A 27274-nucleotide genomic window follows, 5' to 3' on the forward strand; every position below is an offset into this window, starting at 1 on the left:
TTTTTATGTGCGCGCGCGAGTGAATCACCCGTGGAGATTGTTTTACTTATTAACTACACAGATGTATAATAAAACAAATGTTGACTGGTTTCTAAACACAATTATGACAGAGTTTTTTGAGGAAGAGTGAGGAGCAGCCCCACAGCAAGCAGCGGAGTTTATTTCTCTTTTTTTTTATGTGCACGTGCGAGCGAATCGTCTGTGGAGATTATTTTATTAATTAACTACACAGATGTATAATAAAGCAAATGGTGACTGGTTTCTAAACACAATTATGACAGAGTTTTTTGTGGAAGAGAGAGGAGCAGCCTTGCAGCAAGCAGCAGAGTTTTTTTTTTTTTAATTGTTTACATGTGCGCGTGTGAACGGGACAGGAGGTCCTCAAACTGGGTCCCGCAGAGGCAGAAGGACCGCTGAAAGCGGCCGTCATCCAGACACAGCTCCTGCAGCAAATGATGATACTCCCCGAATTGGGAGCTTTCCACAACAACTCGCTCCGTGTGATCAAGGTCCGTCATGTTAACTTGACTGACGCCCGGAGCCAGCGAGTGGAATGGAAGCTCCTCCTAATTGATGACACACTGGGGCAAATTTTTGCAGCAAAAGCAGAGCGACACATCGGGCGATGGTGGCGCGTCCATCGCCATGCAACCCCTGCGAATTTGTGGCGTCTGGTCGCGCCCGGTGTGAACGCAGCATAAGAGCTATTCACTGTAGCAACAGAAGCTACAGCTACTAGAGGTGGGTGATACCGGGAATTTTGGTATTGATCCAATACCAAGTAAATACAGGCCCAGTATCGCCAGTATCGATACCGATCCCGATACTTTTTCATATGTAAGCTTCATAGATCCAAAGGATCCAAAAGACCTAGGATAGAATTTCGCCAAACATTGTACGTGACAACAAAATACAGTAGTGTTCAGCATGTCTTTTTCCTGGTTCTCTCCCTCAGCCCCAACCAGTCCCAGCAGAAGACTGCCCCTCCCTGAGCCTGGTTCTGCTGGAGGTTTCTTCCTGTTAAAAGGGAGTTTTTCCTTCCCACTGTAGCCAAGTGCTTGCTCACAGGGGGTCGTTTTGACCGTTGGGGTTTTACATAATTCTTGTATGGCCTTGCCTTACAATATAAAGCGCCTTGGGGCAACTGTTTGTTGTGATTTGGCGCTATATAAAAAAATTGATTGATTGATTGAATAATAGTAGTGCTATGTGACTAAAAAGATTAATCCAGGTTTTGAGTATATTTCTTATTGTTACATGGGAAACAAGGTACCAGTAGATTCAGTCAATTCTCACAAATCCAACAAGACCAAGCATTCATGATATGCACATTCTTAAGGCTATGAAATTGGGCTATTAGTAAAAAAAAGTAGAAAAGGGGGTGTTCACAATAATAGTAGTGTGGCATTCAGTCAGTGAGTCCGTCAATGTTGTGGAACAAACAGGTGTGAATCAGGTGTCCCCTGTTTAAGGATGAAGCCAGCACCTGTTGAGCATGCTTTTCTCTTTGAAAGCCTGAGGAAAATGGGACATTCAAGACGTTGTTCAGAAGAACAGTGTAGTTTGATTAAAAAGTTGATTGGAGAGGAGAAAACATATACGCAGGTGCAAAAAATTATAGGCTGTTCATCTACAATGATCTCCATTGCTTTAAAATGGACAAAAAAAAAACAGAGACGCATGGAAGAAAATGGAAAACAACCATCAAAATGGATAGAAGAATAACCAGAATGGCAAAGGCTCACCCATTGATCAGCTCCAGGATGATCAAAGACAGTCTGGAGTTACCTGTAAGTGCTGTGACAGTTAGAAGACGCCTGTGTGAAGCTAATTTATTTGCAAGAATCCCCCGCAAAGTCCCTCTGTTAAATAAAAGACATGTGCAGAAGAGGTTACAATTTGCCAAAGAACACATCAGCTGGCTTAACGAGAAATGGAGGAATATTTTGTGGACTGATGAGAGTAAAATTGTTCTTTTTGGGTCCAAGGGCCGCAGACAGTTTGTGAGATGACCCCCAAACTCTGAATCCAAGCCACAGTTCGCAGTGAAGCATGGTGGTGCAAGTATCATGATATGGGCATGTTTCTCCTACTATGGTGTTGGGCCTATATATCGCATACCAGGTGTCATGGATCAGTTTGGATATGTCAAAATACTTGAAGAGGTCATGTTGCCTTATGCTGAAGAGGACATGCCCTTGAAATGGGTGTTTCAACAAGACAATGACCCCAAGCACACTAGTACACAAGCAAAATCTTGGTTCCAAACCAACAAATTAATGCCTCGCAGATGTGAAGAAATCATGAAAAACTGTGGTTATACAACTAAATACTAGTTTAGTGATTCACAGGATTGCTAAAAAAGCAGTTTGAACATAATAGTTTTGAGTTTGTAGCGTCAACAGCAGATGCTACTATTATTGTGAACACCCCCTTTTCTACGTTTTTTTTTTTTACTTATAGCCCAACTTCATAGCCTTAAGAGTGTGCATATCATGAATGCTTGGTCTTGTTGGATTTGAGAGAATCTACTGAATCTACTGGTACCTTGTTTCCCATGTAACAATAAGAAATATACTCAAAACCTGGATTAATCTTTTTAGTCACATAGGACTACTATTATTCTGAACACTACTGTACTTTATTATCACAATCAACATTTTTGTTTAAAAAAATATCACTCAACACAACTTAAAACAAAATCTCCTGAGGCAGAGGGCTGACAAACCACAATACAACAAAATTAGCACACCACAACAAAATTGGCTGGCACCGCTGAGCCACGTGATGGCGCAACAACAGAAGACCAGAGGGGGGAGAGTGCGCTGCTCCGTGTTGTGTGACACAGTGCAGTGCTGCTCTTACAGACAGAGAGTGGACTTTGATGAATCTGCATGTGCAGCAGTCAGTGCATGCGGGAGAGAAAAAAAGCTTGAGTATCGATCTTTTTACACGAAGATAGTTCAATATCAATACCAGCATTGGTATTCATATTATCGATATTAGGATCGATTCGCCCACCTCTAACACCTACTCTACAAAGTGGCACACTAATAATAATAAAATAGATCTTTATTCAGGATGGTCCACATAAATACAGAGGTGCAGTACAACATCTCCAGACTATATATTTCTTTTCAGTGAAGTCCTCATGCGACCATTCATACAGTTCTGATTTAAACGGTTTCAAATATTACAACCATTCATACGCTGAGTAAATATAAAGTCTTAAACGTATCTGTTGTATCATTTAAAATGGATTCATCATCACAGCCTGATGAAACCTGTTATCCATATAAGATGTCCTTGTTTTGTTAGACAATGTCTGGAAATACTTTAATTCCTTATCGTGGAATTTACTCGTGGATAAATGTCACAAAGAACAATAGTGGATTTTTACCCTTATCACTTGGCAATGTACACGTGCACACTTAATTTAATTATGCCACATCCGTAGTCCTACAGTGTAACAGTTGCACACATGCACATAGTGATGGCGATGCTCAAACAACATATCGTGCTGTAGCTTCCTGTCTTACTGTAATGGTTTTGAGACTTCGGTGCTGACCAGTGACCAGTGGTGATGACTGAATGTCTTTGGTAATACCGGACGTCTCTTTGGACTGAAGGATCCATGGGTATCACTGGAAAGGCTTTGCGTTAAAACAGGAATCACTTAAGGAAACTCAGATGCGGAGTATTACTTGAACTGTGATTGAGCGTCGCTCCAGAAATTGGACATGGGGCGCGTTTCTCTGTGCATAATCCACCCACAGGTGCCTCAGTGTTAATGACCACAGTGGCTGCAGAAGGCCAAGGGGACACCCATGTTTGACTTGCCTGTGGCAAACAAGTGGAACCTGTGGTCACTTTGGACAGGTGAGGATTGATCAGTTGTCTGCCTTGGTGGTTGCTATCCAGGACACACGGTGGTTCAGTGGTTAGGAGGATGTAGCCACACATGGCACCAGACTTGACCTGACTGAGAGCTCAAGGCAAAAAAGCCAGTACATTGGTCTGGTTCTGCTGCCTCTCTTTGCTACCTTTGAATGTTTTTGTGAGGTAGGTGAAGACCTGTGAGCTCTAAGGGCATCTGCAGAGTGTCAATTCTGATCCCAAGAAAGACAGAAAAAAGAGTGTTGGGGGTGCACTCCTCCGTTTGTCTCGGCTCCAGTAATCCTGTTAGCTCGGCTCAGGTTCAGACTGCCATGCCTATCTTCAACAGCAACTGCCCCCTCAGTCAGGGGCCTCAGGGGCCCTTGGCCTCAAAGCAGCAATTGTTGCAGGGTCTAGAGTTGGAAGTGCTGGTGAGCGGTCAGCCATCATGCGTTTCAAACACACTCCACTAAAACCCACACTGCTGTTATCTCCTCGTAGAGGGTTTTCATTTCCTCTCTAACGTATTCCATTCCTCGCTGGGTAGCAAAGAATAATTATGTGTAAATACACAGAACACGCGTTGGACCGGCTCATCCCTTCTTCCTGCATTTTGCCTCTTTTGTGTTGTTAGAGAGGAGCCGACCTCTCCTCGGGGAGAGGATAGGGTGTCTTCAGAGAGCAGCACAGCCTATCAGCTTTGACTTTGGCTGTTGCCAATTTCCTCACCAGTAAAGAAAATTTGCTGGCAAAAAAAAAAAAAAAAGCACGTTGATCACAGAGCGTGGTGCTACACCTCATCTGACCAGCAGAGGGTGCACGGCATGGTGGAGCCCAAAGCCTCAGTCTGCTGACTTTACTGCTCCTCTGTGCAGGAATAATGGCTGAAATCAACCAGTGTACAGTGTTAATGACGTCTGAATTAGAACACTTTTAAATTAATTAGGTGAGTTAAGTGTGCAACAATCAAAATGCCACTGTTGATAAAGCTGTGCTCCTGTAAGCCGAGGGGAGAATCAGAAGATTTGTTTGGAGTTATCAATCTGGGTTATGCTCTGCTGGTTCCAGGCTAATTGTGTGTGTGTTTGTGTGTGTGTGCGCGCGCGTGTGTGTGTGTTTGTTTACTGTTGGGTCGGGGGACAGTTTGATTGAGCTCTGCACTGTAAAGCTCTCTGTTTGCCAGACGCTTTGTCTCCTCGCCAAGACTGCAGCAGAGAAGAATACAATGATTATCTGTCACAAGGAAGCATCGTTCTTCATCATTCTGACTACCAACAACCCAGACTGCCTTCATACTTGGCTTAGACCACACAGTGCATCAGAAATCCAAAATATGCTTTTCTGCTTCTTTTCAGTGTGTGCCGAAATGTTTTTGACATGTTTATGTTCGGTGTGATAGAACTGTTTGACTTTCTCTGTATGACCTGAAATTTAAGTAAAATTAATCTACTTTTCAAGTTCTTGTGTCCGTGCTTGGAGTATACTGTGTGATTATAAGAGATGGTACTACGCAATGGTAGGACCACCATATGGAGATGTGCATGAAGGAAAATAACTCCTGTCTGACTTCTTCAAAGCGAGCTCAGTGGAATTTTGTGTTTGATTCATGCACCATACTGTGTGACAGTGACTCCGGAAGCGCAACTCCACCTAAGCCACTACATGGATTTCAATGATACCTCACACAGTGGTAGCACACTATGTGAAGATCTGTATAAAGGAAAATGATTCCATTCTGACATTTTTGAGGGCAGATAATTGGGCTTTCTTTAAAACCTATATATACTATGATACAGCGGTTGGGTGTTTCATTACAAAAGATTTACTACATCTGATATAGGTATCAGTTTTTGAGCTTGCTCACAGATCTCTCATTATTTATTAGTATATATTAAACATACAATTTTTTTAAAACTTAAATTTATTGTAATAATTACAATTTAATATTTATTTAAAAAAAATAAAGTTACCCCACCACAGGAGCACACATAAAGATGTTACAAGTTCCATTCCAGAACTGACATCTGACAGACTGTTGTCACAGGACACTGAAGACCTCCTGGGATCTTCAACAAGTCAAGGACTGTGGCGTTGTACTCTGCCCTATAAAAGTGACAGTCATGCAGACGTTCCATCAAACTGAAATGTGATTTACTGAAGAAGAAGAACTAAAAGGACCAACAAACAAGTCAGGCATCAGACAAGTGTTATGAATGCCTGTGACACTGCAGAATAATGGAGATTTGTCTCATTGTACACAGATGCACAATGGTAAATATATCGGATTGACTCGTTGGGAAGAGACAGGCACGCTATCAGGCAATGCCTACTAGATATGCTCAGACACAAGATGCCAGTGATTGTCTCATTTCAGGGCAACCTGTATTTGTAAAAATAAATGTTCAGTGTTCATTTGTGTGTCTGCTGGTTTTGTTCACAATATGCATATACTTTTAAACAGTATAACAAATTGCTAACTTGAGTTTTGTTAGAATTGCATTAATCACATAAAAGGCCTTCATTCAGTCTTGACCCCTGCCCCCAAAAACATCTCTCCATCAGGACCTTCTTCTCAGTTTTAGAGGAACTATGCAACATGTTTACCTTCATTTTACAGTTGCTGAGTAATTGTAATCGCTAAATGACTTGTTTTGTGGAAAATTCCACCCCGCACCACCAAGCATCTTGCAGCACAAGAGCACAAACACGCCCCCCTACCAGTGAGCTAGCAGGTTTAAGAACAAATCAAAGAAGGCTTTATATCTTACCTTTATTCCTGACTATTGTTGCCTACATGCTTGCTCAAGGGGGTTGGTAGGGTTAGACCTTACCCTTGTGAAGTACCTTGGAGTGGCTTATGTTGCAACTGGGCACTATTGACCGAATTTATCTGCATTGTTCCCATTCCACCCAGCTGTAAATGGGTAGTGGCTTTTGGATTGGCGTCTCCTCCAGGCTTGCATTCACGTCACACTACAGAACCCAGAAATAAGCATGGTATTGTGAAGGGTTTGCGTTCATCCGTCCATTTGTCCATTGTCTGTACTCAGCATAAGTCCAGTCCTATTACTGCCACAGTGTTCAAATTAACAGGGAATATTCTTGGGATACAGACCTTGGACAAGTTGTAAGATGGCCAACCTTGACCTGTTTTAAGAGGTATCTTAAGAGGTTAAAAAGTCACATTCTGTTTCAAACTGTTCAAACAGAGTAGAGCAGCACCGTGATGTCACAGTCTGGTTCCTAGCTGCAAACTCTGTTTCATTTGTGTGTAAATATAACCTCTTTGTCATATATTATGTAAAAGCTAGCGAGAAATAAAGACTTCTAAACTGAAAACACTGTTTTTGTAACCTGATATCACCTCTGGAGTCATTTACAAGACATTTTGTGGCGTTAGCGTGCACGCTAACTTCCGCTAACTCAAACCTAACTTCCTGTGGAGTTAAATTTGTCTCATTAACACCCAGTGATGGACACAGTTCCGATAATCCGATAACAGATAATTATTAAAGATAATGTTTTCATTATCGGATTATCTTTTTAGATAAGTTTAAAAACCATTATTGGACTAATTATCTTCCGATAAATTTTTGTCCGATAACTTTTAGACCAATAATGTAGTAAACAAAGTTGAACAACAGCAAACATTTTTAAAATTTAAAATCAGTTGAGCACCTACCTGTTAAAAGTTTCCTAACAGGTGTATAGTTCCACCCTCTGCAAACAGAAGAGAGCTGCTTCCAGAAGAAACCACTCTATCCTTTGCAGGCAAAGGAGAACTGGTCACACACACACAAAAAAAATAATTTCCTTTAACACCATACTGATATGCTGGTAATGTCACCCAAGTCATCCAGAGGCATACATTTTAACTTATGGTTCAAATTTTAACCAAACTAATTTTGGACAAGTTATTTAAAATTGTCGTCTGAAGTTTTATAAAGTGAAAATATCAGATATATGTTTTAGTTTTAAAGTAATCTGCTCATTTTTAAGGTTTTAGTAAGCACATGCTGTGCCCAGCAGTGCATTATGGGTAGGAAAGGGTAATCTCAGTACGTTCACGACAGGACAAATGCATTTCAGACACTGTTCAGGCTCCACGGACAACAAAAATTAAACTCTAGTGTCTAAAACTCTTGTGAATATATTCTCTAGGTTTATAGACATTGTTATTGTATTTGCATTTGTTAAATTCCACACATCTTAAATGTAGCAGACACAGATTATCTGGAATTTTGTTTTGGCAAGTTTTCAAGGCCTCTACTGCCATCTACTGGCCAGTAGTGTTCATGGCAGTTCATGGCAGTATTCGTCCTGAAGCTGAGCAGACACTGTATATTTTAATCACTGTACTTTGTTTCAGTTCAAACTGTACAACAGAACCGCACGATGTAAAAGTTCAGAGTGCCCAATTTATGTCCTCACACACATTGTACGTTCAAAAACCACACATCGACTCGTGTTTCCAGAAGCAAAACGTAAGCTTTTTTTTCAAACTTAATTTACAAAAACTCTCGATGGGAGATGTCAAAGTTTAAAAACAAAACAAAACAACAAAAAAAAATTACAAGACAGCTCTGCAGTGTTTGCACATGCACAGTGCGAGCGGTTGGACACTTGTAGCTCTTCAGCAGCAGGATACCCTCACGACGGGCGACCAGAATAATATCAAACAGGTTTGATTTTCATCTGACCATACGATCGGCGATCAGGAGGTGGTCATGAGATGTTAAATGCAGCATGTTACTCCATGTACACTACACGATGCAGGATGCGCGATTAACCTGAAACTCGGTCCAAAAAATTCTCGCACAAATGAAAAATCAGCTGAAAAAGGGCCAAAACTCGCACAGTGTAAAGCCAACATTTATGTCAAGACAGTATTGAGTGCATGTTTTACAACATCATAAAACGTGCACACAACACTAATAAAATGAGTGCACATTCTCTCCACATGCAAAACATTTTGTGATGAGACTTCCAGGGCTCTGTAAAAATGCCTGTTTTTACAAATAAAAATGGAATATTTTACAAAAGCACATTTATCTGTAAACACCAACACACGACACATGTCACATTAACGTGTTGGTTTACATAATGAATGACTGAACCAATCAGTGTTTAGCAGAGGCACTTTTACCCAGAATCCTTTGCGATCTGTCTGTGTTTGTTACAAAACCTCAGAATTAGTGCATTATTCAACATTAAAAGATATATGTTATATTTTAACTTTGTACAAATGACAGAATTGACATTAATGGAGTTATTCTATCAGTATTCACACCAAACCATAAGTCAGCATGACTTTATTTTCCAAGACCTCCGCCTGACCGGAGCGTTGTGATTGGTAGAGAGCTAGCTTTGTGGCTGCTCTCAGGGTGCTTCTGTGTTGGAAGCTGTGTAGTAAACAAGAGCTTCCAGCAGGGGACAGGATGTTCAAATATAGAAGCGCGGGCTCATTGTTTGGGTCTGTTGTCGCTTTTGCTGCTTCCAAAAATGATCGTGGTGTTAAAACTCAAATTCAGCTTGTTAGTAGTTGTAAATGTACCAGAGACAATACTGGAGGTTTTTGGTTATCTGTAACTTCCGATACATTTTTGGGTGGTTTATCGGTTTATCTTTATCAAAGATAACTTTTCAGTTACCTGATTATCTGTTATCAGAGTTAATTTTTTGGTTCTCTGTGCCCACCACTGTTAATACCTACACTCTCACGAGTGCCACGAGCTTAGCTTATGGCAAGCTAAAAGTGGACACTCTCGTTTTGGCCAAACGTCTAGCCAGTTTCTGGGTATTCTGTGTTAGTACGCGCCCATGGCAGATGTGCTTGATGGATTCCTGTGCAAAAAGTAGTTCCTGTGAGATAATGAGTACATCTCATCTAAATTAATTCTAAAATTTACCAGTAATAAAATTATAAAGATAACTGAAGTTTTAAGAGTGGCCGTAATAAATATTTAAGAAACGTAAAGTTTATGAGCACCTTCACCTGTTATTGCTCAAGCACATTGTAAACATTGACACAATGGAGTTTGATGCAGAAGAGTTCAGAAACATACGATTGGAATGGTTTAATTACCATTTGCAGTTGGCGATGAAAGACTTGGGTGTTAACTTTGTGTTAAAGTCAGAACAAGAAGCTGCACTGAAAGAGATCTATCTGGGAAGAGACACATTCTGTGTGTTGTCACTCCAACGTGAGCGGCACGCTGAGCAGGGTGGCGAAAGTAGTCTGGCAAGCTCAATCTGTGTGCGCGAGCTATCCCACAAATCCATAATAGCAGTGATGTCGGTCCAATGAGAGCGACACTCTGAGCAGGGTGACTAATGCCTGCAAATGCACAGACGGTGATCTACAAATACGAGGTCTGTTAGAAAAGTAACGGACCTTTTTATTTTTTGCAATAACCTTATGGATTTGAATCACGTGTGATTGCATCAGCCAAGCTTGAACCTTCGTGCTCATGCGTGAGTTTTTTCACACCTGTCGGTTGCGTCATTCGCCTGTGAGCACGCCTTGTGGGAGGAGTGGTCCAGCCCCCTCGTCAGATTTTCATTGTCAGGAAATTGGCTGATCAACTGCCGCTTTGCTTCATCAAAATTTTTTCAGAAAGTGTGAGAGACAGCCAAGTGGAAACCATTTGGAAAATTCAGATGGCTTTCGGTGAAGATCTTATGGGGATCACACAGATTAAAGACAATTACAACTGGGTTAAAGACGGCCCACAGCGGCAGATGGCGCACCGCGCACCGAGCGGCGATCGACAGGCTCAAACGACCAGATCATTTCCAAAGTGAACGCTTTGTTGATCCAGGATGTTGTCTGACTACCAGAGAAATGGCAAGACAGCTGGACATAGCATTTTTTCGGCACATTATACTGTTACAGGAGTTTTTGTAATGGAAAGAGGAGCGGAGAAATTTGCGCGTCAGGATGGAGGCACAGGGCACAGAACAAAAAGCAACGCTGTGATGAAGCCTCACAGGACATGTTGTGGCATGTCCAGCTCGTCCACAATTTCTCAGATAGTCACACGACTGAAAAGCCACCGAAAGCCGTCTGAATTTTCCGAATGGTGCAAGAACTGGGCATGTTAGGGCTTGTCTTGTGATACCAACACGGAGGTGCTTTCGTCCCGCGCCATGAGCGGCTCCGTGGCGAATTTCTCCGCTCCTCTTTCCATTTCAAAAACTCCTGTAACAGTGGAATGTGATGAAAAAGTGCTATGTCCAGCTGTCTTGCCATTTCTCTGGTAGTCAGACGACGTCCGGGATCAACAAAGCGTTCACTTTGGAAATGATCTGGTCGTTTGAGCCTGTCGATCACCGCTCGGTGCGCGGTGCGCCATCCGCCGCTGTGGGCCGTCTTTAATCCATTTGTAATTGTCCTTAATCTGTGTGATCCCCATAAGATCTTCACCGAAAGCCATCTGAATTTTCCAAATGGTTTCCACTTGGCTGTCTCTCACACTTTCTGAAAAAATTTTGATGAAGCAAAGCGGCAGTCGATCAGCCAATTTCCTGACAATGAAAATCCGACGAGGGGGCTGGACCACTCCTCCCACAAGGCGTGCTCACAGGCGAATGACGCAAACGACAGGCATGAAAAAACTCACGCATGCGCACGAAGGTTCAAGCTTGGCTGATGCAATCACGCATGATTCAAATCCATATAGTTTTTGCAAAAAATAAAAAGGTCAGATAGTTTTCTAACAGACCTCGTATTCCTTAATTTGCACAACTTCCGCTCTTGTAAAAAGCTCATGTACATGTGTACACAAGGCTTCCTGCAGATGCCGTTAAAATGTAAATATTGTTTTTGATTGATTGAGGGGCTTTATTGAACTGAAAATGCCGTTTTTGGAAGCTCAAAGACAATTAGTGGACGTTAGCATGCATGCTAACGTCCACTAACTCAGAGCTAACTTCCAGTCTGTTCAAAAGCACATGTTCATATATTATGTAAAAGCTAGTGAGAAATAAACACTTCTGAAACTGAAAACGATGGTTTTGTAACCTGATAACATACCTATATATATAAAGACAGAGAGAGTGTGTGTGTGTGTGTGTGTGTGTGTGTGTGTGTGTGTGTGTGTGTGTGTGTGTGTGTGTGTGTGTGTGTGTGGCGGGGGAGGGGCTCTGCATCGTTATTAAACATGTACAAGATCTATGTAATACAATAGGATCTTAATAATTACTTCAACAACTGCAAATTATAAAGAACACAATGCTCATACGACTGAGGGTATGCTAGCATTGCATTATATTTTAACTGTTCAGTCAAGTTTGTGTCTCATGCAGAATCTCTTTTTTGTTTGTTTGTTTTTTGTCACACTACAGAAGCTGTTGTTTCAATGTAACTGTAATGGACTAAACAGCAGTGTGGTGCTGTCTGTTATCATACGTTTCTCCCTCTCTCTGTGCCTGTGTGGGCTGAGTAATAATGTCCAGACAGGAGTGTGAGAGGAATGTCAATAACCTTTGACCCTGGGACTCATTAATGTGAGGGGTGTGGGGTGCTGGGATAATTGGTGTGTGTGTGTGTGTGTGTGTGTGTGTGTGTGTGTGTGTGTGTGTGTGTGTGTGTGTGTGTGTGTGTGTGTAGGGGTGAACATCCTCATTGGTGTCAGAGCGGACATGATTTATCACGTATTAGGAGGCAGAGATGGGAGGACGACAGAGCTCTGCAAAGCCTGGGGTTACAAGGTTAGGTCAGAGGTCATGATGGATCAGAGTGCTGAGTGGATATCAAAGGGCACCCTGGGAGTTAGATACGACCGACGCGTCGCTGGAAGGCTGGTGTTGGCGGCGTGCATAGAGACGAGGGTCTGAATGGTGGGTCAGAGGTCAGATGTTAGAGGAAACAGGCAGCAGGTCAGACTGTGGATTTCCTTCATCCTGCTGCCACCTCTCTCAAATTCACAGACGTACGTTAGTGCTGCAGCGTGGGCTACCTCCTGACAGACTGACAGGAAATATGTTGTAAAATATGCATATAAACTGAGCGTGCTGGTGCACCCAAACACATGCACGAGCAGACAAAGCCCCACAAAGGCAGCTAATTTCACACGGCCTCTGTTGGGGCCCTGTTTGGGCACGGCTGCGAAGCACAGACACCGAGACAGATGGTGCAGGGCTGGCAGGAGGAGGCTCTGCTGTCCTCTGCGCTTCGACACATACAGCGTGTGTGTGTGTGTGTGTGTGTGTGTGTGTGTGTGTGTGTGTGTGTGTGTGTGTGTGTGTGTGTGTGTGTGTGTGTGTGTGTGTGTGTGTGTGTGTGTGTGTGTGTGTGTGTGTGTGTGTAAGACTGCCTCACTATACTTTGGAGTGATAGTTTATTTCTGGGTATATCTCCTGTGCCTGTGTGCACATTTTACCTTGTTCTGCACACAATCTGCAGAGCGGCGGCTTTGGGCTATCAGCGCCACTCCAACCTGCTTCCACTCGCCAAGTTCAGTGTGAAGAAACGTTACCCCTGGCACCACCTCTGCGCCTCCATAGATGTGGTTCAATCCGGTCACAGCGTTGTGTAACCTTTCATTTCTTTTTTGAAGAGCGTGCAGAGAAGCTGCTGTACATATTAAACATCAGAAGGAGCAGCTTGAAGTTGGATGTTGCTGGCAGAGAATGAAGCGAGCGGCGGTGTCTTTGTGTTTTACTGGAGGTGTTGTTTGCCGCTCTGCGGTTGTGCATCCGTTTTAGCAGTAATTGAGATGACTGGCTGCCATGATAGCGTGTGTAGAACTGAAGCATGTTGTTATGCTTGTTTTGAGTGAACTGTGATGGTTGGGATGAAATGAGGGAGGAAGAGGAGGGGGGCAAAGACACGGTGCTGTAGATAACAGCAAATCGGCAGGGTATTAAGAAGAGGCAAAGGAACAAACAGAGTGCACTGGCTATTTTTACGTGAGTTCTTGTTGCACATGCACATCTCAAGACATCCCAACTTAGAATGTTTTTACTGCAAAATGACTGCTGTAAGCTAGTGGCCGAGCGTCTTGGCCTCCAGTTTTCATTAATAAAACTCCTGAAATATAGTTCAGTTTTTAATTAAAGTACACTTCTAGCTTTTGCTCGTTAGCTGCCATTCCTCTTGCACCACACAAATAGTGTTGCTGCACAATCTGACATTAGTAAACTAGAATAGATCCATTGCACATATACACACACAACAAATTTTGTCCTCTGCATTGAATCCATCCTAATTACAGTTAGACACAATCCAACCACTAGGAGCTGTGGGTCGCCACAGTCCGGCGCCCGGGGACCAACTCCAGATGTAGAGACTCTGCCTTGGTCAGGGGCAGAGAAAGGAGCAGACCCTAAATAAGTATGTTTTTTGATTGTGGGAGGAAATCGGAGCGCTCGGAGGAAACCCACGCAGACACGGGAGGACATGCAAACTCCACATCGAAAGGGCGGCAAGTGATCCCGCGACCTTCTTGCAGTGAGGCACCAGTGCTAACCACTAAGTCACTGTGCCGTTATTTTTTTAACCGTACAGGCAGTGTTGGTTTAAATGTTAACTACTTTAATTTGTGTGGCTTTTCTTCAAAAGGCTAATTAATGTTCATGGCAGAGTTGTTGCCTCAGGTATGAATAAAAAATCAAGTGTTTGATCTATTTTCCATTTTTTGTCCAGATAGCCTTTGTACATACACTGAATAAAGCTATTCAGTTTTGAATGCATAAGATTGCAATGTTCCATACAACTCAGTGCGGATAACAAAAGACAAAATATATCAAATTTACATTGCAGGAGAGTCATAAATGAATGACTGAAGGCCTACCAGGCTACATCACGACAGCTTTTTTTGTTTTTTTAACAGTTGTTTTGCAGTGGAAGCATTTTAAGTTGGGAATTCTCAAGTTGTGCACGCACGTAAAAATAGCCTGGAGGTGCTCCTTTATGGTTCTGCAATTCTGTAAACACAAATAATGAGAAGAAGGTAGTGGAGAAGGGCAGGCAGCATCCAGCGGGAAGACAAATGAGTTAACAGACAGGCTGACAAATAGGGAAACTGACCGACTGACTGACTGCTGGTGAGGATGACAGACGGCCAGACAGACATCAAGCGAGCCAAGCGGGCAGCCAGTGAGCCAATGTCATCTCACACAGAGAGAGCAGGAGAAGCGGGAAGGGTTCATATTTCCCCAGACGGTTGGTGGACACGTGCCACCGCCACCACCTGGCAATCGCCACTTTCTGTAGTGCAAGGCCTTGACCCAGACTTCCTTCAGAGACTCAGGTGTGCGCCACAGCATCGTGTGTCTGCGTCCCTGGTGCACAGATGCAAAAGGATGATTTGTGATTACTTTCCAGGCTTCCGCCGGCCCACAGGGGCATGCAGGTAGGCCCTCTGTCCTCGTCAGCAGCAGTCAAAGCCACAGCTGAGTGGACAGGTGGGGGAGCCACTCTGGTGCCTGGACTCTGATTCCCTCAAGTAGCAGAGGCCACCTGCTCCCATTCACCGCTTCACTGCCTCGTCTGACCAACCACCCCACTAGCACTGCGCGGGCTAATTAAACTCAGTGTGGCACGGACACTTTTACTCCGGCTCACACTGAGATGAGCACACATGCCAGCTCGCATCAACTGTGTGAAATTACTGTCATGACACAAATCTACAAAAGCAATGCACACCCATGCAGTCGTAAGAAGAAAGAGTGAGCAATACACTTGTTTTGTAATTATTTTTTGGAATTATTGCGATAAATGGTAACATGCACACATGCAGACTTCATGCTGCCAACAATCAGTGTCCCACTTTTCAGTAAGAGTGTCCTATTTGGCATCCACCCACCGCTCTTCTGCACTTCTCTGACCTCGCTGCAGCATTCCCGTGTGGTCCTCGGGAAGACAAAGTAGTGACAGGTATCCTTCAGTGACATCACAAGGACACTGTTTTGAACTCAACAAACTTTTTTTTGTTTCATTTTGTATTACATTCATTTGCTACAGTTTCTGTATCATGGGATAAAAGATTCCCAAGAAAACGGGAAGAAGTTCAAACTCTGATGACATTGTTCAGCCGGCTTTTAGATTTTTGTTTGTCCTTCAGCCTCTTCATACACTCAACAAAAATATAAATGCAACACTTTTGGTTTTGCTCCCATTTTGTATGAGATGAACTCAAAGATCTAAAACTTTTTCCACATACACAATATCACCATTTCCCTCAAATATTGTTCACAAACCAGTCTAAATCTGTGATAGTGAGCGTTTCTCCTTTGCTGAGATAATCCATCCCACCTCACAGGTGTGCCATATCAAGATGCTGATTAGACACCATGATTAGTGCACAGGTGTGCCTTAGACTGTCCACAATAAAAGGCCACTCTGAAAGGTGCAGTTTTGTTTTATTGGGGGGGGATACCAGTCAGTATCTGGTGTGACCACCATTTGCCTCATGCAGTGCAACACATCTCCTTCGCATAGAGTTGATCAGGTTGTCAATTGTGGCCTATGGAATGTTGGTCCACTCCTCTTCAATGGCTGTGCGAAGTTGCTGGATATTGGCAGGAACTGGTACACGCTGTCGTATACGCCGGTCCAGAGCATCCCAAACATGCTCAATGGGTGACATGTCCGGTGAGTATGCCGGCCATGCAAGAACTGGGACATTTTCAGCTTCCAAGAATTGTGTACAGATCCTTGCAACATGGGGCCGTGCATTATCCTGCTGCAACATGAGGTGATGTTCTTGGATGTATGGCACAACAATGGGCCTCAGGATTTCGTCACGGTATCTCTGTGCATTCAAAATGCCATCAATAAAATGCACCTGTGTTCTTCGTCCATAACAGACGTTTGCCCATACCATAACCCCACCACCACCATGGGCCACTCGATCCACAACATTGACATCAGGACAGCCCTGGACAGTGTGAACCGGGATTCATCCGTGAAGAGAACACCTCTCCAACATGCCAAACGCCAGCGAATGTGAGCATTTGCCCACTCAAGTCGGTTACGACGACGAACTGGAGTCAGGTCGAGACCCTGATGAGGACGACAAGCATGCAGATGAGCTTCCCTGAGATGGTTTCTGACAGTTTGTGAAGAAATTCTTTGGTTATGCAAACCAATTGTTTCAGCAGCTGTCCGAGTGGCTGGTCTCAGACGATCATGGAGGTGAACATGCTGGATGTGGAGGTCCTGGGCTGGTGTGGTTACACGTGGTCTGCAATTGTGAGGCTGGTTGGATGTACTGCCAAATTCTCTGAAACGCCTTTGGAGATGGCTTATGGTAGAGAAATGAACATTCAATACATGAGCAACAGCTCTGGTTGACATTCCTGCTGTCAGCATGCCAATTGCACGCTCCCTCAAATCTTGCGACATCTGTGGCATTGTGCTGTGTGATGAAACTGCACCTTTCAGAGTGGCCTTTTATTGTGGGCAGTCTAAGGCACACCTGTGCACTAATCATGGTGTATAATCAGCATCTTGGTATGGCACACCTGTGAGGTGCGATGGATTATCTCAGCAATGGATAACTGCTCACTATCACAGATGTAGACTGGTTTGTCAACAATATTTGAGGGAAATGGTGATATTGTGTATGTGGAAAAAGTTTTAGATCTTTGAGTTCATCTCATACAAAATTGGAGCAAAACCAAAAGTGTTGCGTTTATATTTTTGTTGAGTGTATTTATTATATTTGTAAGAGTATCATCAACATGTAGCAGAAAAATTAATATGTTAAGGGGGCATATTTCTTACAACCTCTAAGTGAGCTAATAGAGGATGCCAAGTATTTGAATAACAGGTGGAAAGATTTGGTGGAAAGAAATAAAGCAAACACTCAAAATATAATGCAACCTCTGCCGTATGAGCATTGTGTTCTTGATAATTTGCAGTTGTTTAATTAAGATCCTATTGTCTTACGTTCAATTTGTACATGTTCAATAAAGCCCCTCAGTCAATCAATTAAAAACACTATTTATGTTTTAACAGCGTCTGCAGGAGGCCTTGCGTATGCATGTACTTGAGATGTTGACAAGAGTGGAAGTTGTGCAAATCAAGGAATATTTGTCGATCACGCTCTGTGCATTTGCTGGTATTAATGAGACAAATTTAACTCCATAGGAAGTTAGCTTTGGGTTAGCAGAACTTGGCGTGCATGCTAACACCACAAAATCTCTTGTAAATGACTCCGGAGGTGTTATCAGGTTGCAAAAACAGTGCTTTCAGTTTTCAAAGTGTTTATTTTTCACTATCTTTTACATAATATAAAAAAGAGGTTATATTTACACACAAAACAGAGTTTTGCAGCTAGCTACCAGCCTGTGACGTCACCATGCTAATGTCTGCAAAATGTCTTGTAAATAAGTTCAGAAGTGTTATTAGGTTCCAAAAACAGTGTTTTCAGTTTTAGACGTGTTTATTTCTCACTAGGTTATACACAATACATTAAAGACATGTATATAAACACACAAAACAAAGTGGTTTTGGAGAGACCAGCCACTGATGTCACCGTGCAGCTCTACTCTGATTGGCTGTCACCCCCTCCACTCAAAAACAAAAACGGAACAGATTGAAACAGAATGTGGTTTTTTTAACCTCTTAAAATACCTCTTCAAATAGGTCAAAGTTAGCCATCTTTGAACTTGTCCAAGGTTTGTGTCCTAAGAATGTTCCCTGTGAATTTGAAGACTCTGGTAGTAAAAGGACTGGAGTTATGCTGAGCACAGGCAGACGGATGAATGTAAAGCCTTCACAATACCCGATAGCCATATTTGATGGTCTCGGGTAAAAACCATCAAACCTGAGTGATGTGTTTGGATGTAAAATGTGACAGTGATATGAACTTTTATTCAGCTATTTGTTTACATTGGTCAACCCATAAAATTGTGATGTTTGTTTTTAGTTACACTCACAAAATGTAGAATAACACTTTATCATCCACCTTATCTGTGTGCAATATTGTGCATGCTTCAAAACCTTATTACTGAAAATGGAAATGCTTTTTTGAAAGAATTTTTGAGGGAAGGCAAAAAAAAAAAAAAAGTGCCTGATGCTGGATTAAATTTTGAAAGTTAACCATGACTTCTAAATATTCCTCACACGGGGAGCGGCAAAGAGATGAATATTTGGTGGTGATGGAGAGTGTGTGTGGGTCCAAATGAGAATGTGATAGCCTGACAGACAAAGAGAGAGCGAGGAGACTTTGGCAGGCGAGAGACTTCGAGAGGTGTGACTGTTCTCTAAAATGATTTTAGGCCCAGCCCTCGCAGACCCCCACAGCTTTCAACATACCACAGGGAGTTGTCCCATAATCCTCTGTTCCAGGTAAACAGCTTTCTTTCTTTAAAATCCAAGGCCCATCTATTACACACACGCATGCACACGCACCATCTAAAACTCTCCTTTGCCTTTAAACCACCTCTTTGCTCAAAGCGTCTGGGTCCAAATCTGTAATGGAACTTGTTGAGGCACATATGTTCCTCTGTAATTGGTCAGAATTAGCCTGATGTTTGTTGATTGGGACCAACAAGGTGCTTAAACAAATATCACAATTTCAGTGTTTGTCTAGTTTGCTCATTTGTCTATTTTTCACCAAGAGGCAACCTTGAGTGCTGACAGTGTTGTATAAAGTACCGGAAAATCACACTTAAGTAAAAGTACAGATACCCATTAAAAAATGACTTTGGTAGAAGTTCAAGTCACTGATTGAAATGCTACTCAAGTAAAAGTCTTAAAGTATCTAGTATTTATTGTACTTAAGTATGACAAGTAATGTACAACTAAATGTACTCAAGTATTGAAAGTAAAAGTACAAGTAAATGTTAATAATCAAAAACGGACTGATTTTTTTATATAAAGTTTATCTAGGCTTGTAAATGACTGGTAGTATTAGTCAAAATACTAAAAATTGTGCACATCACACAAGAACACTTCAGAAACAAGGTTTCAAAACCAAACGAGAGTAGACTACTCACTAGGTGTTCACAGGAAACAGTTATTTATTTCTATATGTATTTATTTATTTTCATTGTTACATGGTTTTATCTTTTCTGTTGTGTTTTGTTTCATTAGGTTCTTTTTGTCTCTTTCTATAAAATTGTATTGTAACATTATTAGTCTATTATTATTGACTATTATTGTCTATTATGTAGACTATTATTGTTGTTACTATAATATATGAATAAAAATAAATGCAAAAAATTACAATTTGACTCTTTTATGACAACGAATGCTGAGCCATTAATTATACAGAAAACAAATCAACACAAACGTGCTGATGTGAACAGCTTAATGCTAACTTTAACATTGAAAATGCTATAGACATGCTAACGCATTAGCATCGGCGCCGTTTTGAAGTTATAAAATACATCTTAACTGTTTCAGAAGACCTTAACAGGTCGGTTTAACATAAAAATATTAAATATTACTCACAGACATATGCTCTTCAGGGTTTTAGCGGGGAAAAATTAGGATAAAGTGAAATACAGCAATCAATCCACGAATCGTAGATTGAAGCACTGCTTCGACCTGCGAATCACTGCTTCGATTGGTTCAAAGTTCAAAGCAAAGCTACGCTGCAGAAAAGTTGATTACAGACCCGCTGCAGGTCTAATCAATGTAGAGAAATTATCATTTTCCTGACAAACCCCCCCCCAAGTGCACAACTGTAAAAAAGCCTACCGGACATGCCTCATGACAAATCGGCCTGACTTCGTTGCAGTCACTAGTAATAAGTAGTGTCTCTGGGTGAAAACACGACTTTTTTCGTGTGTGTGTGTGTGTGTGCTTTTTTTTTGTAATGAGTAACGGCATGGCGCATAGAAAATGTATCAGAGTAGAAGTATACAATTAAGGTCAAAATGGAGTGAAGTGAAAGTGAAAGTAAGCTGAATTAAAAAAACTCAAGTAAAGTACAAAGTCTCCCAAAACATACTTAAGTACAGTAGTGAAGTATTTTTACTTCATTACTATACAACACTGAGTGCTGAAAATTGATGCCAATACAGAAGTAACAAATCTTGCAGTTCCAAAATCAAGCCACTACACATAAAACCTGATGTCAAAAGCCCTAACTTTACAGCACCTAGTATTCCCTTTCATAATTAGGGCTGTGGTTGGTTTGACAGGCAGCAGCGTGCTGGAGTCAGGGCTCCGCTTGTCGTGGCTCTTAGCTGCATGTGGTCGTCCTTTCTGAGCATTTTCTTACAAATATCTGAGATGGTTTGGATTGCTTTGCAGTTAATTGTACGGACCATCTAGGATGTTGGTGCTCCAGTGTTTCCGCTGAGTACAATGTTAGTCTTACTTCATTTACATGTTAGCACCATTAGTAGATAGCTCTGTAATGGTGCAACATACACTAATGCAATATGACGGTAATACATTTTAATACCTATGCCCACCCCTGCCCAGTCCACAAAAAAATATGTGTTAATAATCACACACCCAAACCAAAGTTAGCATGTTAGCTTTAGCTTCACTTGTTTTGTAACTGTGTGTTCAGGCTTCATCCATTCCACCCAGGTCACGCCACCTCTTTGTCCATTCATAGGTTGGTTGGGGGGAGGGTGGACTCAGGCGCCACCACGATGGGAACATTTGGAGCCGCGCGATTTGAGCTTCCAACCTGCTCTTCAGAAAAACTATGTGTGATGTCATAGAGGGTTTGTTCAGTACATGCAGTACATATATCTACATCATAAATTGTATACATGGTGTATTACCATGGAAACTGTATTCTTTCAGAATACGCTGCACATCCATGTACATGACCAATCATGCTGTTGTACAGGACCACCGCCGTCTCTCTGTGCACAGCGAAGAACCGACTGTTTACGCTCCATCACAGACACTTAAACACTGCTCCCTTGTCTCTGCCGTTCATTCCCTCTTTAATCTGTCCCTCCACTCTTTTCTTTTCTCTTCTTTTCTCTCTCCACTCCATTTAGTCATTAGGTCGAGTCTCATCTGCATAAGCTCTCTGTTGTAGCACTCGACTGCACCGGACTCCAGCTCATGTTTATTAAATAAGCCTTCTTGTTGTGTCAGCCCCACAGCTTGCCCTGCTCTCTCTCTCTCTTTCTTTTTCTGTGCTCGGTGTGCTCGCCCACCCACTTCTTCCCCTTCTCCTCTCCTTCTTATTCCTCTGTGGGGGTATTAAAGGCTGGTTCTGTTGGCCGTCACTCTTCATAAGTGGTGTCTTGCTCACTGTTTCGCCCGCTCCCTGTGCGAGTGCACCTCTGTGGCCCGGTGTGCGCTCTCCCCACAGGCCCCACTCAGAATGGAAATGAAGGGAGTCTGTAATGAGTTCCACTCAGCCAGGGTCCCCGACACCACCACCATCAGACAGCTTAGAGGAGCAAATCAGAGAGGCAGAGAGGGTAGGGTCAGTGACGGAGAAAAGAAGCACCTCAAGGGAAAACACAGGGCTGTTTTTTTAACACATCCCCCCTCCTCTTTGGTGCCTGGTTGCCAGGCTGCTACAATGTTAAGCTGGCCATTCTTTGGGTCTATAGGGAACAGTGTGGGAGCATCACGCGGGGCTGCAGACAAGAGCTGGATTTGGAAAGGTGAATGTAAAGGGGGAAGGAGAGAAGTGAAGGAAAAGGACAATTGTAGAGCAGCGAAGAGTGGAGAACAGGAAAGATGATACTGATTTAGAGAGAACTAAAGGAGAGACTGTATTTGAATGAACATATGGGTGAGAAGAGTTAATGTTTGGCGACAATAAAAATAATAATGACGACTGCAGTCTCTGTAAATGATATTGTTCCACTTCCTGCCAGCGCATCCGGCCGCGCCAAGCTCGCTCTGATGCAATTAGCATTTTACGACACATTAACTTAAAGCTACAGTGTGCAGAAATTGACTGTCATCTAGTGGTGAGGCTGCATATTGCATTATGCTGTGTGTGTTTATTGTTTATAGTTTATGCAGTAATTCCAAACCTTTTTTGCAGATGGAGTTTCCATATTTTGCAACATCAAAAGTATGAATGCAAGGATTTGGCTGCTTGTGTTTCTGAAATAAGCATTTTGAAACATGTATTAAAAAGTTCACCAAACCTTTAGTGTTCTTAGTCATCACTGCAAAACCTGAACATGTCTGAAAAGGGTTTCTGTCACTTAGCACGAAGTAAATTGCTTCTTTATCATATGTTTAATCAGCCTTTATGTTTAGGTATGCTTTTAAGTGTGAGGTCACAAAAGGGTTAAGCACTAAACTTCTGCATTTGTTCGTGTTGGGTTAGGATGAGTGGTGACGTCAACAAGCCTCAACAATAGGAAGATTCATGGTTCAATACAGATTCATGGTTCAATACCCATAATTATTTGGACAAGGCATTTTTTTGTTTGTTTTTTTGTTGTTGTTTTTTTGTTTTTTTTGCTATTTTGCCTCTGTACAATACTACAATAGAATTAAAATAACATACTCAAGATGTAGACTTTCAGCTGTAACACAGTTGGTTTAACAATAATACAGTATTAAATATTTTGGAATTACAGCCATTTTTAAACACAGCAGGGGTTTTTCTAGGAAAATTTAGCAAGGGGATGACACCAGATGCTAAGCAGCACAGCACTTCACTTTATCTACATTTTGTTATGTTACAGTCTTATTCCAAAATTGAGAAAATTCTTTTTTTTTTTCAAAATTCCACACACAATACCCCATAATGACAAAGTAAAAAAACTTTTTTTTGGAGATTTTCAAATTTATTAAAATCAAAAACTAAGAAATCACATGTACACAAATACAAATACAAATACAGCCATTGCCATGAATCTCAAAATTTAGCTCAGGTGCATCCTGTTTCAACTGATCATCCTTGAGATGTTTCTACAGCTTAATTGGAGTCCACCTGGGGAAATTCAGTTGATTGGACTTGATTTGGAATGACACACACCTGTCTACATATAGGGTCCCACAGTTGACAGTGCATGTTAGAGCACAAACCAAGCATGAAGTCAGACCTCGGAAATAGGATTCTCTTGAGGCACAAATCTGGAGAAGGATACAGAAACATTTCTGCTGTTTTACCCGTCTAAACTGAGCGATCGCGGGAGAAGGGCCTGAGTCAAGGAGGTGACCCACAACCCAATGGTCACTCTGTGGAGAGAGGAGAACCTTACAAAATGACAACCATCTGTATATCAATCCACCAATCAGGCTTGTATGGTAGAATGGCCAGATGTAAGCCACCCCTTAGTAAAGGGCGCATGGCAGCCCAGCTGGAGTTTGGCAAAAGGCACCTGAAGGACTTGCGGACCATGAGAGACAAAATTCTCTGGTCTGATGAGACAAGATTCAACACTTTGGTGTGAATGCCAGGTGTTATGTTTGGAGGAAACCAGGCACCATCCCTACAGTGAAGCATGGTGGTGGCAGCATCATGCTGTGGGGGTGTTTTTCAGCAGCAGGAACTGGGAGTCTAGTCAGGATTGAGGGAAAGATGAATGCAGCAATGTACAGAGACATCCTGGATGAAAACCTGCTCCAGAGCGCTCTTGACCTCAGACTGAGGTGACGGTTCATCTTTCAGCAGGACAATGACCCTAAGCACACAGCCAAGATATCAAAGTAGTGACTTCAGGACAACTCTGTGAATGTCCTTGAGTGGCCCAGCCAGAGCCCAGACCTGAATCTGATTGAACATCTCGGGAGAGATCTGAAAATGGCTGTACACTGACGCTCCCCATCCAACCTGATGGAGCTTGAGAGGTGCTGCAAAGAGGAGTGGACCAAACTGCCCAAAGATAGGTGTGTCAAGCTTGTGGCACCATATTCAAGAAGACTTGAGGCGTAATTGCTGCCAAAGGTGCATCAACAAAGTATTGAGTGTAGACAGATTTCTACAGACATTGTATCACTGATTTCTCTGTGACTAACAATGTCGATCACTGGTGTTATTGTGTTGCTATTTTGTGTATACATTGGATATGATTCTGTTGACATCTGGTTATGCGCACTCAAAGTCTGTCATGCACACGTCTTTCTGCATGTCACAGTGCTGTGGTCCTGTGATAGAACAGACACAACTGATAAGGAGAAGTGAGGCAGCCTGTTCAGTCTGTTTGCACGTGTGCGTGCAGCACGGCTCTTGAACACAGGACTGCGTGTTTGAAGGCAGATGCCTTGCTGGGCGTGAAGCCCAGGAATTGTAAGCGCGAGTCTCAGTGAAAGAGGGTAATGGCTGACTCTACACGGCCTCTGACCCTGCTGGGCAGCACAAGTCCTCCTCTGTTTCTCCTCACATTGATTAGAGGGTCAGAGCTGCACCACACACACACATACACACTAATAATAACACACACACACAAACATTGTGCCTCTTTTGGCGCTGCCGTCAGCACAATAGAGAAGGAGAAAGAGGACATTCTGTAGTGCTGAGAGGTGAGGTCAAACTGAGAAGGAGGTGGGGGAGGCAGGTATGAGGCGGTGAAGCACAGCGAAGAGCAGCGGTACAACATGGATTTGCAAAGATAAAAGAGAAAAAATAAATGGCTCAGGATATAGACTCAAAGGAGACAGATATGTTCAAACTAAGATAAAAGAGAAGAGACTGAGTTATCTACCTGTTCTGAAAAAATATACAGCAAGCACGGGGGCCCCTACAGTAACACAGGGAGTGAGAAATATGGGCCTTTTTTTCCTTGCTTCATCGTTTTCCTTCATTTCTCACTGTTTTTAAGGATGATTTATTCATTCATCATTTAGTTTTTTCTGTTAGACTGTGACTTTAGGTGCCTCCTTGCTGTTTCTCCATCTTTATATAGTACACACCCCCACCCCACCCCAACCCAAGCCTTCTGTCTGAAAATTAAAAGGAGAGATTGCAGGGTGTTAATCGCACCGCTGGACACCACAGCTCTGAGTCACTGTGCTCATATTTAATACCACTATTCCACAGAGCGTTGTTCCTTCTCGTTTCATCCCGAATAGTAAATCGTGGTGCGTTTTGAAGCATCACATTAACTTCTTCATTAAACCTTTGTCAATCTTGAACAAACCTATGTAGTATTTATGGCCATCATTGGCACCAGCTGTGAAATTGGGGTGAAGTTTTCGAGCTGTTCAAAAATTTCATCCCAATTCACTTCTGGGTGTTTGTAGTCTTTTCAGCTTCAGTCATGTTCAAACATCTATGAACAAGGTAGTTCTAGTGAGTACAGCTTGATACCTATTTGATTGTGTCCCATCAGGGTAAAAATTTTAAGCAAAAGCAACATTCGTTGTAGTTCTGCCTGAGAACACAGCCGGGCACAGCTTTAGTTTTGTTTTCGACCGAGTTCCCAGGTGTGCACTTCATAAGCCAGCCAGTTGCCAGGGCTGCACATTATAAGTCGTCAGCCTGATAGGAGGCAAGCTGGAGTAAACCGTTTCAACCCCTTTTTGCACTTTTTCTAGATTTTGGGGGAACGTAATAGAACAGTGCCTTGTAGAACAGGGGTTTAGGCAGGTATCCTGTCATTTGACAAAAGGTTTGCTTGTTTGTAGAGCAGTTGGGGCACACATGCATGAACCCCCTGTATGTAATGGCATGGTATGTGTGTGTGTATTGGTGAGGGGGACACATGCATCGTCGATGCTCTGCCTACTCCACACAAGTATACACAGCATGTTGAAGAATTTGTGTGTGTGTGTGTGTGTGTGTGTGTGTGTGTGTGTGTGTGTGTGTGTGTGTGTGTGTGTGTGTGTGTGTGTGTGTGTGTGTGTGTGTGTGTGTGTGTGTGTGTGTGTGTGTGTGCGTGCGCGCGCGAAAGAGAGACAGAAATGCAAACATTTGTAGAAAAAAGGGTGGAGAATAACAGAATGATGAATATATGTAGCTGTATTCCATCATCATCATTTTTCACCTGCAGTTTGCAACTTTTTGTGCTCATTTGTAAAACTGTGTAATAGTACCAATGGACATAATAACAAGGGCAAGGACAGTCTAAAGGCCCCTTCACACATAGTTCAAATATGGTCAAATTGCGCATGAAGCAGGAATCGTATGCAATATGTGTAAAATCCAAGCTGTCTCCAACTCCTTCACCTGTTGCTACAACTATTTGCGCACACCAGCAGCTGAAAGAGAGAGTGTGTGCTGTGAGAGCCCATCGAACCCTCTCGCGGTAGGTGTCAGCCAAATTCCAGGTCACACACACGAACATCTAACACCGCTTATTTGGCACTTAGAAAATGTGTGGCCATTCATGCTATTAGCACCAAAACAGTGAGCAGATGATCACTTTTGAGCTGAATGTGAAATTTGTCTAAGTGCCCCCATGACTGTGGAGTTGCAAAGCAACACACATGTGGCGCATGTGTCTCGCACGTGTCTCGCACATGTGTCGCGCCTCCTCCCCTGCTCCCCCCAACACATATAACATGCCGGGGAACACACTTGCATAAAATGCTTATGCAGTGGGGCAAAAA

General features: G+C 42.6%; 1 protein-coding gene and 1 long non-coding RNA gene across 3 annotated transcripts in view; one reads left to right on the top strand and one right to left on the bottom strand.

The window, feature by feature from the left end:
• The window catches only part of gse1 (Gse1 coiled-coil protein), a 511302-nt gene that overhangs the window by 185533 nt on the left and 298495 nt on the right, over positions 1 to 27274 (top strand). The window lies entirely within an intron of this gene.
• Positions 517 to 25825, bottom strand: LOC117526928. Its single transcript, XR_004565386.1, has 3 exons — positions 25751 to 25825; positions 9574 to 9585; positions 517 to 528 (listed from the first exon to the last, which is right to left on the bottom strand). It is a non-coding gene; the product is annotated as an uncharacterized LOC117526928 (long non-coding RNA).

The sequence above is a fragment of the Thalassophryne amazonica genome, chromosome 2 (genome assembly GCF_902500255.1).
Source record: "Thalassophryne amazonica chromosome 2, fThaAma1.1, whole genome shotgun sequence".
Lineage (NCBI taxonomy): Eukaryota > Metazoa > Chordata > Actinopteri > Batrachoidiformes > Batrachoididae > Thalassophryne > Thalassophryne amazonica.